The 19,207-nt window shown below is 37.3% G+C and overlaps 1 protein-coding gene across 3 annotated transcripts in view; it reads left to right on the forward strand.

Annotated features, from left to right (window-relative positions):
* MPP7 (MAGUK p55 scaffold protein 7) overlaps positions 1-19,207 on the forward strand; it is a 152,767-nt gene that overhangs the window by 7,311 nt on the left and 126,249 nt on the right. The window contains exon 3 of one of the 3 annotated variants that reach the window (XM_069859439.1): positions 16,650-16,717. The exons of the other annotated variants lie outside the window; for them this stretch is intronic. The gene's annotated coding sequence lies outside the window, so the exon portion shown is untranslated. The remainder of the gene's footprint in view (positions 1-16,649; positions 16,718-19,207) is intronic. 3 annotated transcript variants of the gene reach the window in all.

Genomic DNA, 19,207 nt, shown 5'->3' on the forward strand with positions numbered 1-19,207 from the left:
TAGGAAGAGTTTGCCAACTCAGTAATCTTTTCTCATGGTAGGAACTGGCTGATCCACTAATTCTATTTAATAAGTTATAGAATACCAAGGAAATCTTGCAAAATGCTACTTTTCCTTTCATATTTGGAGAACAGGTAGTGGAGTGTGACCCAGATCATTACTGGTTGGCTATTATCACCTTAAATGACTGAAAAAAGTTGAGAGAAACATAATAACCAACATCTATGATATGAAGACAGGTAGTCTCAACCCTGTAACTGTTTACTAGTGGTTCATTTCTGGCTCAGCAACCCAAAGACAGTATTAGATTTTTCTTATTATTATTGTTCAGAATTAAAACATCCTGTGGGAATATAGGTTTTAGTTAAAAATTCTTGTTACTGCTTCATGAATAGGGGCAGACAGCAGCTGTAATATAATGTTTAAATCTGTGACTTTGTTGTGTAGGTGGACAAGCGTAATCAATGATGACAGTTGAGTAAATGCCACTTCATTAATGTTGAATTTACATTTTAGTCCTCTGACTCTCAGCTTTATCACAACGTTTAATGAGTTCCAGCTAGCAGTTTTGGCTTCCTATGGGTGAGAGCAATTAAATTTGAAGGAAAACAGGAGGCGTTCTGGTTGCTTTATCCCTGTGCAGAACTCGCCATTTTACATGCTGATAGCTTACATTGGGGATAAACTTGACACCTTATTAAATCACTTATTCTGTCTTCTCTAATGCTTTCATCTAGCTTCGATGTAGCATTAATATTTAAAATATATGTATCAGTTCAATAGACACATGCATTACTTATCAAAACACTGCAATTTATTAAAATCTGCTGTCATCACAGGTAGAAGTCTTTGGAATGATATGTGGTATCAGCAGATGCATTGTACGTTCTCACAGGCTGGTTGGTTGAGATAGTGGTGGTACTTCAGGAAGAAGAAACACCTTCTTGACTGTATGAATGGAGAGTCTTCGGATTCCTGAAGAAAACATGACATGCCTATTAATACAGTCAAAGACTAACAGGTTGTAGAAACAGGAAAGTATTCATTTAAGTAACTGGACTTTTTGTGGCTGTTCAATGTGTTTGTATTAAGTTTCCAGTATGTCAGAGCAGCCACGTGTGTTAATTGAGATTTTCTTACATTCTTTCATTTTTTCCACATTGTGAAGATATAAATAATAAATTAGCCCCAGTTGTTCAAAAGCAAATCCCATCTTGTATTGTGGTATTTATGGCTAAATATTCGTTTAGCTGCTGGGTTGCAGCTTGTGTGGTTCCTCAGGTTTGGAATGAGCATAGTGTGTGTCTTTTTACCACTGCCCCTGGCCAGGGCATGGTCGGAGCTGCTGTGGTGTGTCTGCAGGATTCCAGCATGCTTCTGTTGCTCCTCACTCCCAGTCTATGAAGACAGTGTCCTCACTACAGAGACCAGATGTCTTTGTCCCTTTCCTTGCAGGGGGCCTCTTCTCATTCACTGGCTGGTCAGATTTGATTGCCGATTTCCCTGCTCTTTAGGTGTGCATTTGAGAGGACAGTAAGAGAAGGGGTGAACTTCCTTTTCGTGTTCTCTAGTTAGTGCTAGCCTTTCAGCTGATGTGCTACTCCATGCACTAGTTGAAAGCATAACTTTACCCTCTTCCTCTTTCAAATAGAGCTTGGTTTTGAATCTGTCTTAACAAACGTTATATCTGTTGTTGCTGCCTTCCATCTTCTCCTGCATAATGGAAATTGTGCCCTCTTCCTCTGTGTCTCTTTTGCTGCCTTCGAAAAGAAGCACATTTCTCTGCATTTCTTAGAGGCTTTGTATGTAATAGTACACCACACTGAATTAGTAAGTAAGTAATGATGTGACTTTCTTCTCCAAAATTCATTCTTCAGTGTGTTGCAGTGTTATCTTCCCAATTGGATGCTTGACTAGAGAGGTGAGTTTTGATGTGGAAACACATGACAGGCACACTTGATAGCTTTGCTTATTCTGTGGAGAAGTGAGAACATGCCACAGCCTGAGTGAAAGCCTCATGTCTGGTTACCTTGTGCCAAGTGTTGTGAACTTTTTTACTGTATTATGTTTTCTTTTCTGGATGTAGACTGTAATAGGAAGGGTAATCCAAAATCCAGCATTTGCAATATTGCAAAGCCACTTATGCATTTAGAAACTAGAAGTTACATATGCATGGGAAGGTAAGCTTTTCCTCTTAGTGGTAATTAGATGTTTTCTTTCTAAAAGTTGTGCTTTTATGTGTACACTCACTTGTATACATGTTCCAGTATATAAAAATTATTTTATAGAGTTTATACTCAGGTACAAGACAGACCTTATGAGGAGACAGAATCTGTGCATGCTAGCATGCGTCTACAACTGTTAGTGAGAAGAACATTTTACCTTGAATTTTAAATCATTGCTGCAGCAAAACTGTCTCACTAATGAGAAGCCCCCACCTCCTTTGAAGCATTTCTTAGGCCAAGAAAAAAAAGCGAGAAGAACAATGAGGTGAAGAAAGGAATATATCAGGTGCTCACTTTTCTTCTAGTAAGATCAGCGCATTCTTCCTGAACTTCTGTTGGAAGGGAAAAGTAGTAACTACTGTACCCCCAGAAAAAGCAAAGCTAAAGCCCATCTAATCTACTGGATCCTACGGGAATCTTGTAACTAAAAGAGGGGTGATAAAAAACTTCAAATAAAAGCTCCTTTTCTAGGGTCTTAAGGGATAAGCTATTCTCGTCTACAAGTAAGAACCTGGTTGCAGCCGTAGAGTATGAATTAATGTCATGATATGACTGTCGAGGTCAGTGGTTTCCACTCAGTAAGTTGTACTGAAATAATGTTTGTTCTTATTCTGCTTTTCTTTCTTTTTTTTTTTAATATACAGTACTGAAGAGGGAGTAGTATGGTCAGGCTGGCTTGGACTTCTCCTTATGATAGGTCTTGACTTGATAACTGAGAGCTTGTCTGAATGTAGTTCAGACAGGCTGTGTTCTGGCGGTCAATATCAGACAGATTTCTTACTCCATTGCTCGTGTCTCATCATAAAGTCGCTGATTGGATGTTTTGTTGTGGGGATCTTTGGCTTATGACTTGGCATGTGGTTATACCGGCTATCAGAATGACCTGTGTAGTTCTGTGATGTTGGAATTGGATATAAATGGAGAAAGGGGGGAAAAAAGTCAATAACTTGCTAGTCAAAAACCACAAGCTTGTGTGACTGTTAGTCTGAGATTTGGCATAAACAACTGCATTTGAGATCCAGAATTTGTATAGCAGTCACCCCAGTCACATGTGCAAGGTAATATTTCAAAATGTATTGTTTCAAAATAATGTACTAAAATCCCCTTGTGCTACTTCGAACACAGGATTCCTTTGCTGTCATTGCAGTGGCATAACAAAATCATTTAGGCTGCCTGGAAACCAGCCAGGGGTGAAAGTAGGAGAGTGATCAGAATATCTGATAGGAATTTCTGTGAATTGTTTGTGGGTGCGGCTTGAAAGAAGCAGAGGACAGAAAAAGAGTGCATTTTGAGATGGGTGCAATTCTTAATGCCTGCATCTTTTCTGAATGCTGTAAGTTAGTTTTGTATACGCAGCTTTTCCTCGTGTGCTTTGCAGTGCTTACAGTGTTTCTGAAGAGTTCAATTTGCCTATTTCTAATGCTTGTCTTTAAGTAAAGACCTTCTGTGATATAAAATATTCTTTTTAACTTTATTCCAGTTTAAGATAAGTTTGTAGAAAGTGAATTATGCTTCAAGCAATTTGTGTGTTTAGGATTTTGTAATGTTTAGAGGAAGGAAAACCAGTTCAAGTAGATTTCATCCTACAATTAAGCTACTTTTGTTTTAGACAGCTGTATGTAAAAATTTAAGTGTCAGAATACATATATTGTGGCATTGTAGTTTTGTAATTTTATATCTAATCCTATGGCAAAATAATCAAAAGTCTATAAACAGTAAAGATAAATTTTGATTATCTTATTAGTTTCCAAGACATCACTTTCTGTATGTGGTGGGAAGAAATGCAGCTAAATTGGAGATGAGTAATCCACTCCTGGTACTAGAGGGATCAGCTGGTGGATTACAAGGAGACTCTTCTGCCAAGCAGCAGAAATCCATTTGCTACTTCGAGGCGAAAAATGATCAAAGGCTGGAGGTGGAGCTGCAACAAGGATTTGGAAGTGGTCATTTGAGCTTTGCATCTGTTGCTAAGGGCCAACTTGCTGAGATTAGTCGAGGAGGTCAAGTAAAATATGTCCTCTTACGCTCAGCAGGCTAGCAGAAAGTCCTTGGTAGTATCTTCTTTCAGCATACTTTTTTTAAAGTTCTCTGAATTATGCTATAAATCAGATCTGCAGGCTCTCATAGTGAATAAAAGTGTATGCTATTCTGATGACAAGTTTAAAAAAGTGTTGGTATTCTGGTATAAGCAGATGAACTAAAATGGTAGGAAGATGTGGTGTGATATGAACTGACTGAAATGGATTGTAATGCTCCTACTGCTACCATGCTCTGTGCTTTGCTAAGAGAATAAAGCTGAGAAAATACAGTTTGATATTAGTTCATGTAAACTTTTTACTGCTCAGACACAAGTTTTACTCTTGTTCTGCAAAACTTTTTTTTTTTAAATGTGTTTAACCACGATGGTTTTGCAAGGGATAGGGAGAGGGGAAATGACTGAAAAAAAGGAAATGACTTTGAATTCTGAATTTAAAGTGAAATTGTGAGCTAATTATGAGAAAATGACGTACTGCAAGTCTGCTGATGAGGATGTAAGAGCTGTTATACTTTCTTCAGAAGTGACCGAGAGAGGATATATGGGAAGAGAGAATAACATATAGCTGTAAAGTAGCCTTTGTTTTGGTGTGGCAGTCTAGCTGTTGACAAAGATTGAAATCAAAACTTTTGTCTCTGTCAGGGTGTCTGGACAGGCTGTTCCAGAGCAGCCAAAGAACTTCTTCTCAAAATGTGTTTTAAGTACTTATTTGAATAATTGGGTTTTGGCTATTACAGCTTAACCAGCTATTGTACAGAAAAAAATGTTTCCTATAGTTGGCTCTTTTATGCTGCCAGGTCACTTCCTTGAGTGTCCTGAGTTTGCATATTATGAGAAGTAGTTTGGTTTGTCTCTGATGTACAGCTCCTGATGAGTTCTCATACTTTCTCTTCTTCTATGATTCACTCAGTTGTTGCATTTCAATGTGAGTAGAATGTGTGATGTGATCAGGGACTTGAAGTAAGCAGGTGGAGTCTTATCAGCAAATTTTTTGTGCAGTTCATCTTCATTTCAGACACGTTGTACTAATAAAAATAAGATATAAAAATTTCTCGCTATCCAGACCTGTACCTGATAGTGTAAAAGACTCTCCTGGCCCAAAAGACTTGTAGAAGCAGATAATAGTCTGTATTATACCAAATTGTATACTTTGTTATATGCAACTTTTAGATATCAGGCAAATTAAAAGGCTGATGTTCCTGAAAGACCATCTGGTCTTTTAAACTGTAAAGCTTGGTTTAGTAGAATGTTATTTTTGTGGAATGATTGTGTTTAACCAATTATCTGTAGCAAATAAAGAGCCTTTTGAGCATGTTAGAGGTAATATTGTTTCAGGCAAGATGATCTGTGCAGAATGCTAGGGGTGTAGGTGATAGGACTGCCTAGTTGCAAGGACACCAAATAAGCTGAACTCTTTCAGGTTTGTGAGTGAGTACTGCATGAGATGTGTGCTTTCTCTGCAGTTCTTGTGTGCAGAGAGAGCAAATTTTTAGCATGAAATTACAAGAAGGGAGGTTACGGGTGTAAGACATTCAATGAAAAGATTCTCTGAAGTTTTATTCTTGGCAAAGTTTGTCCTACTGTGATATTAATATCTGTTTTTGCTTTCTGTGGTATAATTATTCTTGGGTATTGCCTGACAGATGGTTATATCTTAGAGTTGTATCAGAATGATGTTATTTGCTTGACAGTTATTGTTCTCTTAGGAAAAGGACAGGAAAGGACCTCCCTATTAATCAAGTTTATTTTCATGCTCTTGTAGGCTTTATGTCATACAGTCACAGACATATGGAGCGCTGTCTTAAAAGCAGCTGGGCCTTTTCCCCTCACTACTTTAATTAGAAGTCTGTTCCAATTCTAAATTGCCCTAAACATGAGGAAGCTGCTTGTAATGTTCAGCCTAATTTTATTCATCATCAGTTGGTAATAAACACTTCCTGTGCCAAGATTGTCTTTTTATTTTAAACTTTTTTTCATATTATTTTATAATTATCTTAGTGTGTTTACAGACAGCTCTTGATTTTTTGCTCAGCTGTACGTCTGCTAGGCTAAGGCCAAGTCCTTGCAGTCTCCCTTGAGTTCTGTTGAAATGTAGAGCAGAATGAAGGTATGGGTACTCAGAGAGACGTTTCAGCTTTCACATAGCAGGTTTTTCCAGTTCCCTGAGAAGGGTGTGTCTTATTTTTTGTGCCATTGCTGATAGAAGAAGTGAATAGTAGCTTCCTTGTTATCGCAGTGCACCAACAGAAACAAAAAGACAGAAGCTGTTGCATTTTAAACTCTCTGAACGTTGTTTTCAAGTGATGAGGTTGTTCAAACAGTAGGGATTTATGGTGTATCCTCTAATTCAGGAATGCAGGCAATCCTGTTGAAAGGCAGGCAGATGTTTGATTGCTTCAAGTGCGTGGGTTCCTCTTTGTGTTTTTTTTGGTTTTTTCCTCAGGCTGTTACATGCTCAGATCAGTATTCTGTGGCTGATCTGTGCACAGACAAATTCTTTGTGCATTTTTAATGAGATAGGGCAAAAATCTGTGATCAAAGATAAGTCAGACCTATTACAAAGGAATCAAAGCCTAGAATTATGTTTCAATATTTTTCTGACTAATATTTGTAGGTATTTGCTACTTCTAAGGCTTTTGATAAATCAAAGTGCTCTTCACAGATTTATTCTTACAATGTTAATGAAAGTTGTAAAAGGTGGATACATTTTGCAGAATTCAGCTGCAAAATTTAAAAAGAAAAAAAAGTTTAAGAAAGCTTCAGTAGGAACACCTGACCTACTTTCTTCCCATTTAAAATCCTAGAGGCGGTTGTGTTGGAAAAAATAAAACAAACACTTAACACTGTTTAAAATGCAGTGGAAGGTTTTATATCCCAGGTTTAAAAAAGAACTTAAGCCTTCTAATGTTCAGCACCACAGATCATAAAAATTAGGCTGCTGGCTAAGAAAGTATGGAGGCAGGCACCTAAGGGCCATATGCTGATGAGATTCTAATTTCCTAGTAGAATTTGAAATTCATAATGTGGAGTGCTGGTGCAGGGAAGTTGGTTCGTAGGAAACCAGGGTGCACCTTACACATTCATATAACCCTTATATTCATCAGAAAATAAATTCCATATCATTTTCTAGTTTTAGCTTAGGAAGATGCTTTTTGATACCTATCTTAAATGTAGTACGCTAGCAGTTAATGATGTTCTTTGTCCAAGAAGTAGGAGGCCTTGATTCTAGGCCCTTCTCAACCTTAGGGAGCTCAAACTGACATTTCTCTCCTCTTACAAGAGGCCGTAACCCAGTCGCTCATGCTTAGGTGAGGGACCTAACCACCAGACTACAGATTCAGACCTTTTACCTACTGTCTGTGTGTTGCATCCATCAGCTTGCCTGCCTGGCTGCATTATGGTCAGCTTCATGAGGAAGGATGAGGGGCAACCTTGTGCAAAGTACCCCGCGGTCTGATGAGTTAGGTAATCTTTTGGAACATGGATTCAAGTCTTTTATCTCCTTTACAGGAAAGGAAAGTCTACTACCAGAGAGTAGTAGCATATCTAAATAATCTGGTTTTATTCTAATTTAATATTCTTAGCAATTGTTTGAGTACTGTTTCTACTTAATGTTTGACCAGAAAATATTTTAACAACTTGAGATACTGTAATAAGGAAATAGAATAATAATGGCTGTGATTGATCACTTCTGGGGATGAAGTTTGATAGTTGTTTCATTTGGGGACCTTTTTTTTTTTAAGAAAAAAAATTGTGGATTTTTTTAAGACAGCCATTGTGATTCTGAATGCTAATGCAAGGGGAGAGGAAAAAAAAAGGAATTTATAGCTGTTTTGATTTTAAATAAATAAAAGTTCTTTATGTGCAGGCTATACTGGGAGACACAACTATGAATCTACTTGCAAAGTTAGAGTTCTTTACTTTTTTGTTCCTGAGTGGTGGTGTAACACTTCTGCAAAACTTCTTTCTCTTTTCACATAGAGAAGGCAAGTTACAGAAAATGGGATATCTTAGAAGGAGATAATCTAATTGGGAAACGTACTGGCTCGTAAGTTTCAAGAACATTGAAAAATGAACGTGCTGTGTGTGCTTCCATGTTGCTTGCTCCCTGTGTGATAATCTTTTAAAGTTCTACTTCTACCTGTGCAAAACTGTAAAAGTGTGAAATTTAGCCAATTTTGCCTCTTAATGAGTTACTTAATTTAAAAGTGAAAAAACTGTGAGAAACGTTACTCAAATGAAACAATGGAAATAGTAACCTTCACTGTTGATTTCTAGCTACAGCCTGCTAAATCTCTTGGGTGTCTCAGTGTGAGACAACGGTTGTCTTCATTTGTGAATGACTTCTTTTGATATACAATTCTTAGGTGCTGTAAAGTAGCAATAATTAAAAATATGTTGAACATGGATCTGGTTACATGTTTTTGGGATTGGCTGTAAAGCAGAAGGAAAATGTGTGCATGGAGAGCCATTGTGGGATTGGGTTTTGTGCCCTGTATTGTCTGGAATATGAAGTAAGTGCAGTCCGTATGTCTGATCTGCAAGACATCTTACCTTAAGATGGTTTAGTTTTCGTAGTTGGCACAGTTCACTGCAAGGAGCACATGTGCAGTGTCTTAGATACCTCAGCATGTTGGCTTCTGCCAAATTTCACTCGTGTTTCCAAATGTAATATTATGCTTATGTCCTATCCTCACTTTGGCACTGAATTCAAACACCACCTGTTAATGTTAAGAATAAATGAAGTTACTGTAATGTTGAGGATAAAGAGGTTTTGGTGAAAGAAAATTGGATATGAGTTTTAGATTTCCTGTCTAATGAAGTATTTCAAGAGGAGGTGTTCTACTTCAGTTTTATTTAAAAGTCAGAAAGCAATATCGTTATAATATTAGCACGTGCGTTTTTACTAAAACCTTCTTTCCTGAGCTGGTATTTGCTGATATTCAGTTCAAATGCTTTTAAGTAATAACTTGAAACATCACTTTTTTTGCTAGGAGATAAGTATTTTTTCCAGAAGCTTGAAATTCCACTGCATGTTCACTGTCTCTAATTTGTGTTTAAATCAGATGTAACAGAGTTGTTTAACTTATTGGTATTCCTCTTCAATTTGTCAGGTGAAGAATAGCAGCTTAAGTATGAACACTAGGCTAAGGCTTGCATTACTTAGCCAACAATCATGTGTTCTGGTAGTCTGGAGTAGAAAGGTAAAATAAAGATTTCTTGCTGCTTCAGCTGGTGAACTTTACTGAGTTTGAGTTTAGTACTGCTTTTGTACAGCATGGGAACTCTTTAAAGCAGTGAACATCTGTTCTGTGAGTGTTACTGCTACGGGCAATGTAGGGTAATGTTAGAAGTCTGTAATTGTTTTTCTAACACTGTAGCTGTCTTTTCAGAATATTGTTTCAAAATAAAACAGTTTTCATTGGAATCAATGGAGTAGAAGAAACCTGTCTCCCAAATTTTATGTGATGATAGAAGTACTCTTCTCGTCTTTATCAAAAACCAGACTTACTTCAGTGTGATTTACTTGTGCCTGGCTGCGTCTTGTTTAAATGTCAGTCCTAACTTAGAAGCTACAGAGGCATCTTCCCCAATAAATCACTAATTGAGAGTAACACAGCACTAGGATTTTTTTTTTTTGAAGATTGAAATGGATCATTCTAGACTGATGCTGTTCTAAGACCGTTTTAATGGAAAGGCTTACTCTTCCTATTTTTTCAGTTGCTCACTCACTAAAGACAATAGCAGGTGAAAGTATTGTATTAGTTGATCTGTTGGTATAGAGAAAAACTAAGAAGGTAATGAGTTCTAGTTTGATCTGAGGGAAGGAGAAAACTCTTGCTTTTTATTAACCATGTTGCTTAGTTCAGTGAAAAGCTTAAAAAAGAGTATTAATAATAGTTATAATTATCATTATAGTAATACATTTGTGTGCAAAAAAGTTTAATTTAGAAAGGCTGAATTATTTCTGCTTTGTTTACCTGAGGCAGCAGCAGCACTTTCACCTTTTTGTGTTTTGGGTGCAGGTTGTGAAATGTGTTCAGGACTAGTTTTTCTACATTGCCTCTTGTTTAAGATTAATTATTCTGGCAAACAGTCACTAGCTAAAACCGGAATTATATCAGTTACAGAAACATAAAGTAAATTTTTCATTGCTTGCAATGTTTAAATATGTATTTTCAACTTTTTAAAACTGTGTTGCTAAATTGCACTGGAAAGTGGTTTATTGCTATTATTACTTTATGACTATTAGTTTACAAGTAAATTACTGGAAACTCAAATTGTAATTTCAAATAATATGTGAATTCCTTAAATAATACGATTCATACCTTAATTTCATCACCATTCTAGAATTCCTCTTATGTCTTTTCTTGATCTGCTCTGAATGATGCTATTCTTCTGTCTTGCACAAGCTCATAAACAGGAAAATATTTTCCAAATTCAACCTCATGTCATGGCCGTATTTAACTCTTAGTCATTTCAAATCCTGTAATAATAGCAACAAGATATATTCTTTCTTATGAATTTAAACATTGTTAGTATTTTCTATCACAATCTCTCGTAATATGTAGCATCTAGTCATGCATCTCTGCAACACAGTTCTGCTGCAAAGATTTCACAAGGCCATTGCTTGTAGCATGTCATTCCTATTTGTCTTTTCTCCTGCAGGATTGCTCTCTCTTATTGGGTTATATACAAGGTACAAGACCTCCCTTTTGTTGCGTACTCCTATCCTGCCTGTCACTAACACACCAGCAATATGTTGATGTATAGGGGTCCACCTCCGGTCAGCCATTAGTGACTGCCTTTAAATCTTCACATGAATGTCTTGAAGCTTTCCCTCATGCTGGCCCTGAGGGCTATGCTCCCTCCAGAGTTATAAGTAAAACGAATGCATTTCTTCTGATAGCCCTTCTTCACTCTTTTCTTCCTCCCTTTCTATGTGCAAAAAGACTGTGATGAAGGCAAGGCAGCCACTGTTCTTAAAACAGGAGGCAAGCTTGACTCCAGGTTAACAATGGTCTGGTGTTCTTCAGTGGAATGCTGCGGGAAGACTTCTGCATCTTTCTGAAGTGTGTTTTGTATGGCAATCACAAAATCATGTCACACAGCTGGATGGTTGCTTTCTAAGCACTCAGACTCCACAATATTTTTGGATTGTGAGTAGCATTGCATTCTAACTTCTGGAGTATGTACCTTTGTTTCGTAGTTCCAGCTCTTAGTTTTTCAAAGGTAGGCAGCATGTAGTTTCTTAATCTGGAGTCATTAAGGTTGGAAAAGACCTCTGAGGTGCAACTTGAGGCCACTTCTTATTATTGTGTTACTTGGGAGAAGAGACTAGCACCCACCTTATTATGACCTCCTTTCAGGTAATTGTAGAGAGTGATCAGGTCTCCCCTCAGCCTCCCTTTCTCCACACTAAACAGCCCTAGTTCCCTCGGCTGCTTCTCCTAAGACTTGCGTTCCAGACCCTTCACCAGCTTTTGTTGCCCTTCTCTGGACGTGCTTAACAACTTAATTTCTTTCTTGTAGTGGGGGACCCAAAACTGAACACAGTATTTCAGGTGTGGCCTCACCGGTGCCGAGTACAGGGGCACAATCACTTCCCTGGTCCTGCTGGGCACACCATTTTTGACACAAGCCAGTATGCTGTTGGCCTTCTTGGCCACCTGGGCAAGCTGCTGGCTCATTCAGCTGGCTGTTGATCAACATTCCCAGGTCCTTTTCCACTGGGCAGCTTTACAGCCACTCATCCCCAGGCCTGTAGTATTGCATGGGGTTGTTGTGAACCCAAGTGCAAGACTGAGCACATGGCCCTGTTGAATGTCATACAACTGACCTCAGCCCATCAATCCGGTCTGTCCCAATCCCTCTACAAAGCCTTCCTACCCTCAAGCAGATTGTCAGTTCCACCCAGCTTGGTGTTGTCTGCAAACTTAACTGAGAGAGTACTCCATCCCCTCATCCAGATCATTGATAAAGGTATTAAAGACAACTGGCCCCAGTGCTCAGATGTGAAGAACACCACTTGTGACTAGTCACCAACTGCGTTTAGCTCCATTCACCACAGTTCTCTGGGCTTGACCATCCAGCCAATCACAACTAAAATTCTGAAGATCTCCTGAAACTGTTGACCAAATAAACATGTTTTCACAATGCATCCAATCCAAATCTTTCATAGTGGAGGGCTGCTGGATTAGTTAAAGATGCTAAGGGATTAAGAATTTAAATGAACATAAATCAAATTGCTTTTTTTTCGGATAGTCAGGTTGATCAAGTACAGAGAAAATATGTGAAGGTATGATCCTACTAGAAACTATGATTATGTAATGTCCAAGAAACAAAGCAAGAACCAAACCCCTGGGGTTTTCCACTTTTTTCTTTTTCTTCGTAACAGTCATATAAACAATTATCTGGTTCTTAATTGTTTTTAGTGTGCATAAATTGGTAGTTGTTTGTACAGGAGTTGGTCACAGATTTAACATAGGTAAGGACATAGGACAGATGAAAGAAGATGCATCTGGAGAAAAGCAGAAGTAATAATGTTTATGTGCCTCTAAATTAATTTGCAAAGACAAGACATCCAGTTCAAAACATAATAAAAATGGCTACAAGCGCATATGCAGACTTTTGTGGTATAGTGTCTGTATATTAATAGAATTCAGAGAAAAGACTGCAAACTTAATTTGCTGATTCCAGTGAATAGTTGTATTCAGCTTCGTATTCAGTAATCACAGAAGGCATTTTTCTTATTTTAATGAGCGATGTGAATCCTTTCTCTCTTTCCCTCTATTTTCCATTACATATTTGCTGTCTTCAATGCGTTTCTTAGTACTTTCCTCAATACTGTTTTTATTTCTAGATCAATTAAGAAGTGATTATAGTGTGTAGCTTGTAATGATTAGCTGAAGTTGGTGTTGAATTTGAAGGACATTAAACTGCAACTCTCCATCACATAATTATGCGTGCACTTAGGAATATCCTTTCTCTAAAAGGGAAGAATCTTCCCTAGCAGAAACACCTTATAGAAAATATCCAGGATTTTAAATTAGAAGTTGTGTGTCAAAACTTAATTTGTTTCAAAATAACAATTTCCTTGCTATGCCATGAATAAGAAGTAGTCTGGAAAGGTAGTTTTTGTAACAAATTGTCTTGGTTTTTGCAATGTGCAGCATTAACAGGCTGTAGTTGAGGATATCGCATTTTCTTTGCCATTTTCCACAGACGTGTCAGGGAAAGCACTTATTCATCTATGCTTAAATATATATTAAATATATGTTTATATATATAAAATATATAAATATAAAAATATTATTTTATTATATGTTTATTTCATAGCTGACAACTGATTGTGACAATCTGTATGATGTTATTCAGAGTACACTTTTTCTGATTGTGGTTACTTTCATACATAGTTTGGAGTTACTGCACTTGGCCTTGCTATCACATCTATCATCCTGCTGTAAATGGTTTTGTGTTACTTTTATCTGGGATAGGCACAGAAAAATGCATATATATTAGGCTTTGCAAATACTGTTTTATTTTAACATATATTACTGTGGAAGCATATTTTTAAACTGCATAGTGAAGTCCGACTTTAACTGTTTGGGCGACAAGCAATAGCTTGGCTTAAACTAAAATAACAACCAGGAGTATAACTGCAGTAGTGTGGCAAGACCAGGAGTTCTTTCTTTTTCCCTAATTGAAAAAGACTAGAGAGACAGCATCGTTTAATCAGAAGTAGAGCATGTGTGCCTGTTCCATCACCCAGGGCAAGTCATATGATGTGATGGGTGTTGAATTTTGTGACCTGGTTATTGTGTATGAGCAGCGGTTGGGCCCTGACTCCTACATACTTGCTAAAATGCTGGGAAGTTCCTGAGCTGTTGCTGTACAGACAGAGTGGAAATGGAAAAATCCACAGCCCATTTATGAAATCCTAGGCATAATTATTTTCCCCCAAAATGTTGTGAATGCTTGAGCTTTGGGTTCTTTTCTGTGATATTTGGCCAGTATAATGAAAAGAGAAGTAACAGAGAACATGAGAAGTGTAAAACTGCTTCCCCAATAAGAAACGATGACACTAATCTTTGTTTGGAAAAGAGGTGCTTGAAGGATGAAAGATAACGGCAAATAGTGGGAGGAAGTTAATAGGGAACTATTTATTCACTGTTTCTGAGAATTTGGGCTACCAAACACTGCAAAAAAGTATTTTACACGTGGCGTAATTTATAGAAATTTTTCACAAGATGCTATCAAGATTCAAAGCAAAAAAATGGGCTAAAGAAGGAACTTCTGAAATCTGTCAGCATTGCTGGTGATAGCCTGGAGTCAGCCTGACTCAATCAAGTGCTGTGCTGCTGGTCACTGGGTGTGGAAATAATTTTTACTTGCGTCATCTACAGTGTGTGTTAGATATTCTGTCCTGGCTCTCCCGAAGATAGGATTCTGTACTACATGTACTACTTTTACTCTGTCTGAGTTTTGAAGGGTTTCAGGTTTTTCTTAATTATTGTTCTTATATCCTTCTGTGAAGCTGACTGAAGAGGAGAAAGGTGGTGTCAGGCCTTTGCTAACAGTGGATGAATGTGGGTTATTGGGTTTGGGTCATCAAACATTTTTAAATTATCAAAGGCCTTCGTTCATGTTGAGGACACAAAGCTAACTTTCTGGCTGTGGGTGTGTTATTCACAGCAAAACAGAGACAGAGTAGCAGTGGTGTTGCAAACATGTTCTGGATTGATAGAAGCCTTAAATAAGTGACTGAAAATAGATGTTTAAGTACCCGTAATTTTATACTAAACCAGAAGTTAGGTACTTTCTTAGGGGTTTTATTTCTCTTAACCTCTTTACCCATAAAGTCTTATGTTAAACTATTGTAAAAGAGACTGAGATCCAAGCATTTCTACTGTTGACATGGAATGGGCAAGTCTCTCATCCTCAGATTCCAGTTTGTCCTGGTACAACCAAAGAGGTGACTGTAGAACATGCAAACTGGTGACAAGGTTTTGATTGGCCTTCTTACTGTACTGACCCTGTGCTGGGAATTGGGCTGGACAAGCTCTCTGGAAGGACTACTAATTTGTTGTTTCCTTAGTTGTGTTGCAGACTTGATGGTGGCTAGTAAGTGCTGCATAAAAAGAGAGTGTCGTTGTTTCACACTCGCTGAAATAACGTTCTAAGCGTTGTTGTAAGAAATCTTCATTTCTGCAGGCCGGTTATGCCACCATTGATCTGTGACAAATGAGCTTGGCCTGAGTCTCTCTATGCAACCAAGTACAGATATGTAGATGACAATATTTGGGAAGAGTGGAGAAATCTGGTGGGATCATTGGGTGAGATGTAACTTCTTAAGACCTCAGCAGAATGTTTTGTGGTGCTTCTGTCAACTCTTAAAGCAAAGCTTGTTATGTTATTACTCAAATTATGTGAAATACAGAAGATTGGGACAGCTGCTTCTAGGGTACTGAACAAAATTATAGCACCTAAAATACTGGAATTATGCCTATGTGTTAGACAAACTGAGCCAAGGAATGTTTTAATGCTTAACATAGCAGTGAGTAGAAAGAAGGGAGAGTAGAGATTCCTTTTAAATAATTAACATATATATCTACTTTATAAGGGTGATTGTGCATGTAAAATGTATATTTGTTTTTGAGGGTACTAGAGATTGTCCTACAATAAAAAAAAAGCATTGTGTTGACAGAAGATCCGGTTGGTTTTGAATAGTGTGTCCATAAGGCAATGTAGAAATCATGTTTTGCTGATGAATTCTGAACTTCTTTATTCTGCAGAAGATTTGGCTTGGTAGGGAGATGCTTGATTCTTAGCAAATCAACCATCAGTGCTGGATTCAGTTCTGCTTCCGTTCTACTGTATCTTCAAAGTGAACTAAAAATGCAGTGGAGCGTGAATGTGGTTGAAGGCAGCAGCAAAAAGGCATATAGTGATTCTGTTCATGACAGATGTGTTCTGATGTATTTTTCATTTTCTGTGGCAAAGTGACAAGATGTTTTCCTTTTTTTTTTTTTTTACCATGATTTTTGAGAATTATTTTAAGCAGAATGCTTAGGAAAAATGCATTACATGATGTAATTATTTTAGGAATTGTTTGTCAGTTGATTTGTAGGCTACTGTGTCCTATGTTTATATAATTAGGCTGATCCCATCTTAGGTTGTAAACCGATCTCTCTATTTATGAAACTAGGAGTAGTGCCTTCCCCCCTCCCAGTGTTAAATTTGACAACATTTTCAGAAGGTGGATAATTTCATTTTTCTCAGAGGCTCACAATTTTAACTTAACATCAGCAATCCAACCAGGATGTTTTCATATGCATCTTTAAAGCCAGAGCAAAAAAATACCTTTTTTTTTTTTTTTTCCTTTTTAGAGAATGAAGGCTTCGTCCGTCTGGTATTTAAATGTAGAAATTCTAGGCTGAATGGAAACTCAGACCAGGTAATGATTTTCTGTCTCCATTGTATTTGGATAATTTAAAAAATAAAAATGAAGTATTTCTTGTTTACATCATGTGAACTTGCTGAACACTGAGTGGGTTTGGTCCTTAGAAGATGCATGGCAGGGTATTCCAGAAATACTTGTAACTAGAGTACTTACTAGTTTTTCTTATTAGAAGTTTTGTTGTGAATTCCCACCTGTGATGGGAATGGGGAACCACAGTAGGGTTCCTCAGGGAGGCTCTGCTTCTCTCTGTTCATTACATGGTTCCATCTGGTGGATTAAAGAGCTTTTGAAATATCGGCATAGAGTGCTGAAATACATGCAGTTTCTTAACATTTTCCTACATGGTGTTTCCTTCAATGTGTAAATCCAGTGTTGCTCCCTCGGGTCATCATTAACTTGTTTGTGTATTTGGATTAACTAACTTGGCAGCTTCCCAGCACCTTCCTACAGATTAATAAGACAAGTTGCACCTTGGTTTTTTTTTTATTATTTATTTATTTTATCCTTTCATAACTTTGAATGTGACTTTTCTTTTTGCTCATTGTTCATAGCTTGTTTTTTTTCTGATCTGGTCTTATCAGAGAAGACATGCAGTTTCTTGAAAGTTGGGAGAACATTGTGTGCTGACAAATAAGACAGCACATTTATAGCGTGTAAACTAACCTGGATGCAGGTCTTCTGCCTATGGTGTTAGGCTGATTTGTGTATACTCTCCTGGAAATATACAAAATTTGCTTTTTTTCCTTCAGTTTGGAAAGATTCTCCTTTCTAGTGCTAAGAGAGCTGTGGAGACAAGGGTTTACACTAAACAAATTTGAAATACCTATATTTTGTTTAGCAGTGGGCCAGGGAAGTTTTATCTTTTTATGTTTCAGATAACACAGTATTTAACTCTTCCTGCTAAGCTAGTTTTACAGCCATGGCCTGCCAAGTATCAGTGGGCTTAGAAAGTCTTTAAGGATACACAGTAGAGCCAGTAATGCATGTTTTCCTGTGGTCCAAGTGTAGTGCCCTCTTGCTGCTGATCTCCATGGGTGGTGGCAAACAACTGTCAGCTACCGCAAGCTTTGATGGCAGAGATTTGTGCAATGTTTCAGAGAGCTCTGCTTCATTTAACTAATGAACCATGTAGGTGTTGAAGATTTGTTATGATAAAGTATGTATTTTTTTTGTATGAATACTTCAGGAAACTATTTCTTCACAACTAAATGTGAAAGAATATCGCTAAAATTTTTGTCAGGTGTGCTGAAATTGGACTGTGTTGATTTGCAGTTATAGGTTAAATTAGTTCTTTTTGTATAAATGTTTTGATGGTCCTTACGCTCTTTGAACAGATGGCTCCATCTCGGTTATTGTCAAAGTTGTAAGGTTTGTAGTTATTGCAAAAGATAGTTGGAAGGGGAAGGTCAGGTGTCATTAAGGCAGTGGATAACCATAATGTAGCATTATATTGTGTTCTACCTCTGCAACTGAGTCGTTCTATTTGCTAATTACAATTTAATTGGTGTTTCTAGGTAACTTAAAACTTCTCAAGACATGCTGCTAAGTAGACAAATGTGAGTTTGAGTTCCTAGTGTGAGTCTTTGGGATCTGCCTTGCAAAAGTCTTCTTTGTTCCGCAGGGGTTTGTTAGTCATAATTGTGCTGTTGCACATACAGGTCTTTGTTAAAATGCCCTTAAATATTAAGGCACCTCAAAAAGGGCAGTGCAGATATTTGCTCTTTATTTCCATGCAAGTAGCCAGTAAGTCATTGCTGGATTGGAAGTATAAAGAATGTAATCTATAAAATTATTTATTAGTTAATATTCAGGTATACATTCCTGTGGAAACACTTGCCTAGTATACATGCCAATAGCTTCATTAAAGTATAATACTATCTCCATGTTAACTTAAAAGAACACATCTGATTTACTGTCTTTTGAGAAAGCAAAAGAAGTAAATCTTCCTGTCATGTTTACTTTCTCATTTGTATACAGGAAAATGAAAAAAACATCCTTATGTTGAAGTTCTTACTTGGTCACTTGGATTTTAGGCTAGTCAATGAATTGAACTGGTTGAGTAACTTAAAATCAAGGAAATATTCTCTGCATATATAAAAAGGCTGTTAGTAATCCAGTGTGGGATTCTAGAAAACTGTCCATTCGAGCCTATTTTAATTTAGTCTACTATTAGACTTCTATATTTAGGCAATTATATTACATGCCTATTTTTATAGATTCTTAGTTTTTCTAAGTTTGGACCATGACTGGGTACTGGTAGTAACAGGTCTCTTTTGAAATGCATTTATTATTAGGTTTGGGGTTTTTTTTAATGAGAATTAATTTTTATAATGTTTCAGTATCTTGTGGTATATTGAGCAAGTGCTGTGGAAACACAGAAGGGAAAAATCATCTTGCCTTCAGAGCAGAGTTTGGAGGGGTTGCAGCAAGTAAGGCAAATATGCCAGGCAGTAAGGACAAAGCAAATAGTGTCATCTTGTACAG

Source organism: Phaenicophaeus curvirostris, chromosome 6 (assembly GCF_032191515.1).
Source record: "Phaenicophaeus curvirostris isolate KB17595 chromosome 6, BPBGC_Pcur_1.0, whole genome shotgun sequence".
NCBI classification, from domain to species: Eukaryota; Metazoa; Chordata; class Aves; order Cuculiformes; family Cuculidae; genus Phaenicophaeus; species Phaenicophaeus curvirostris.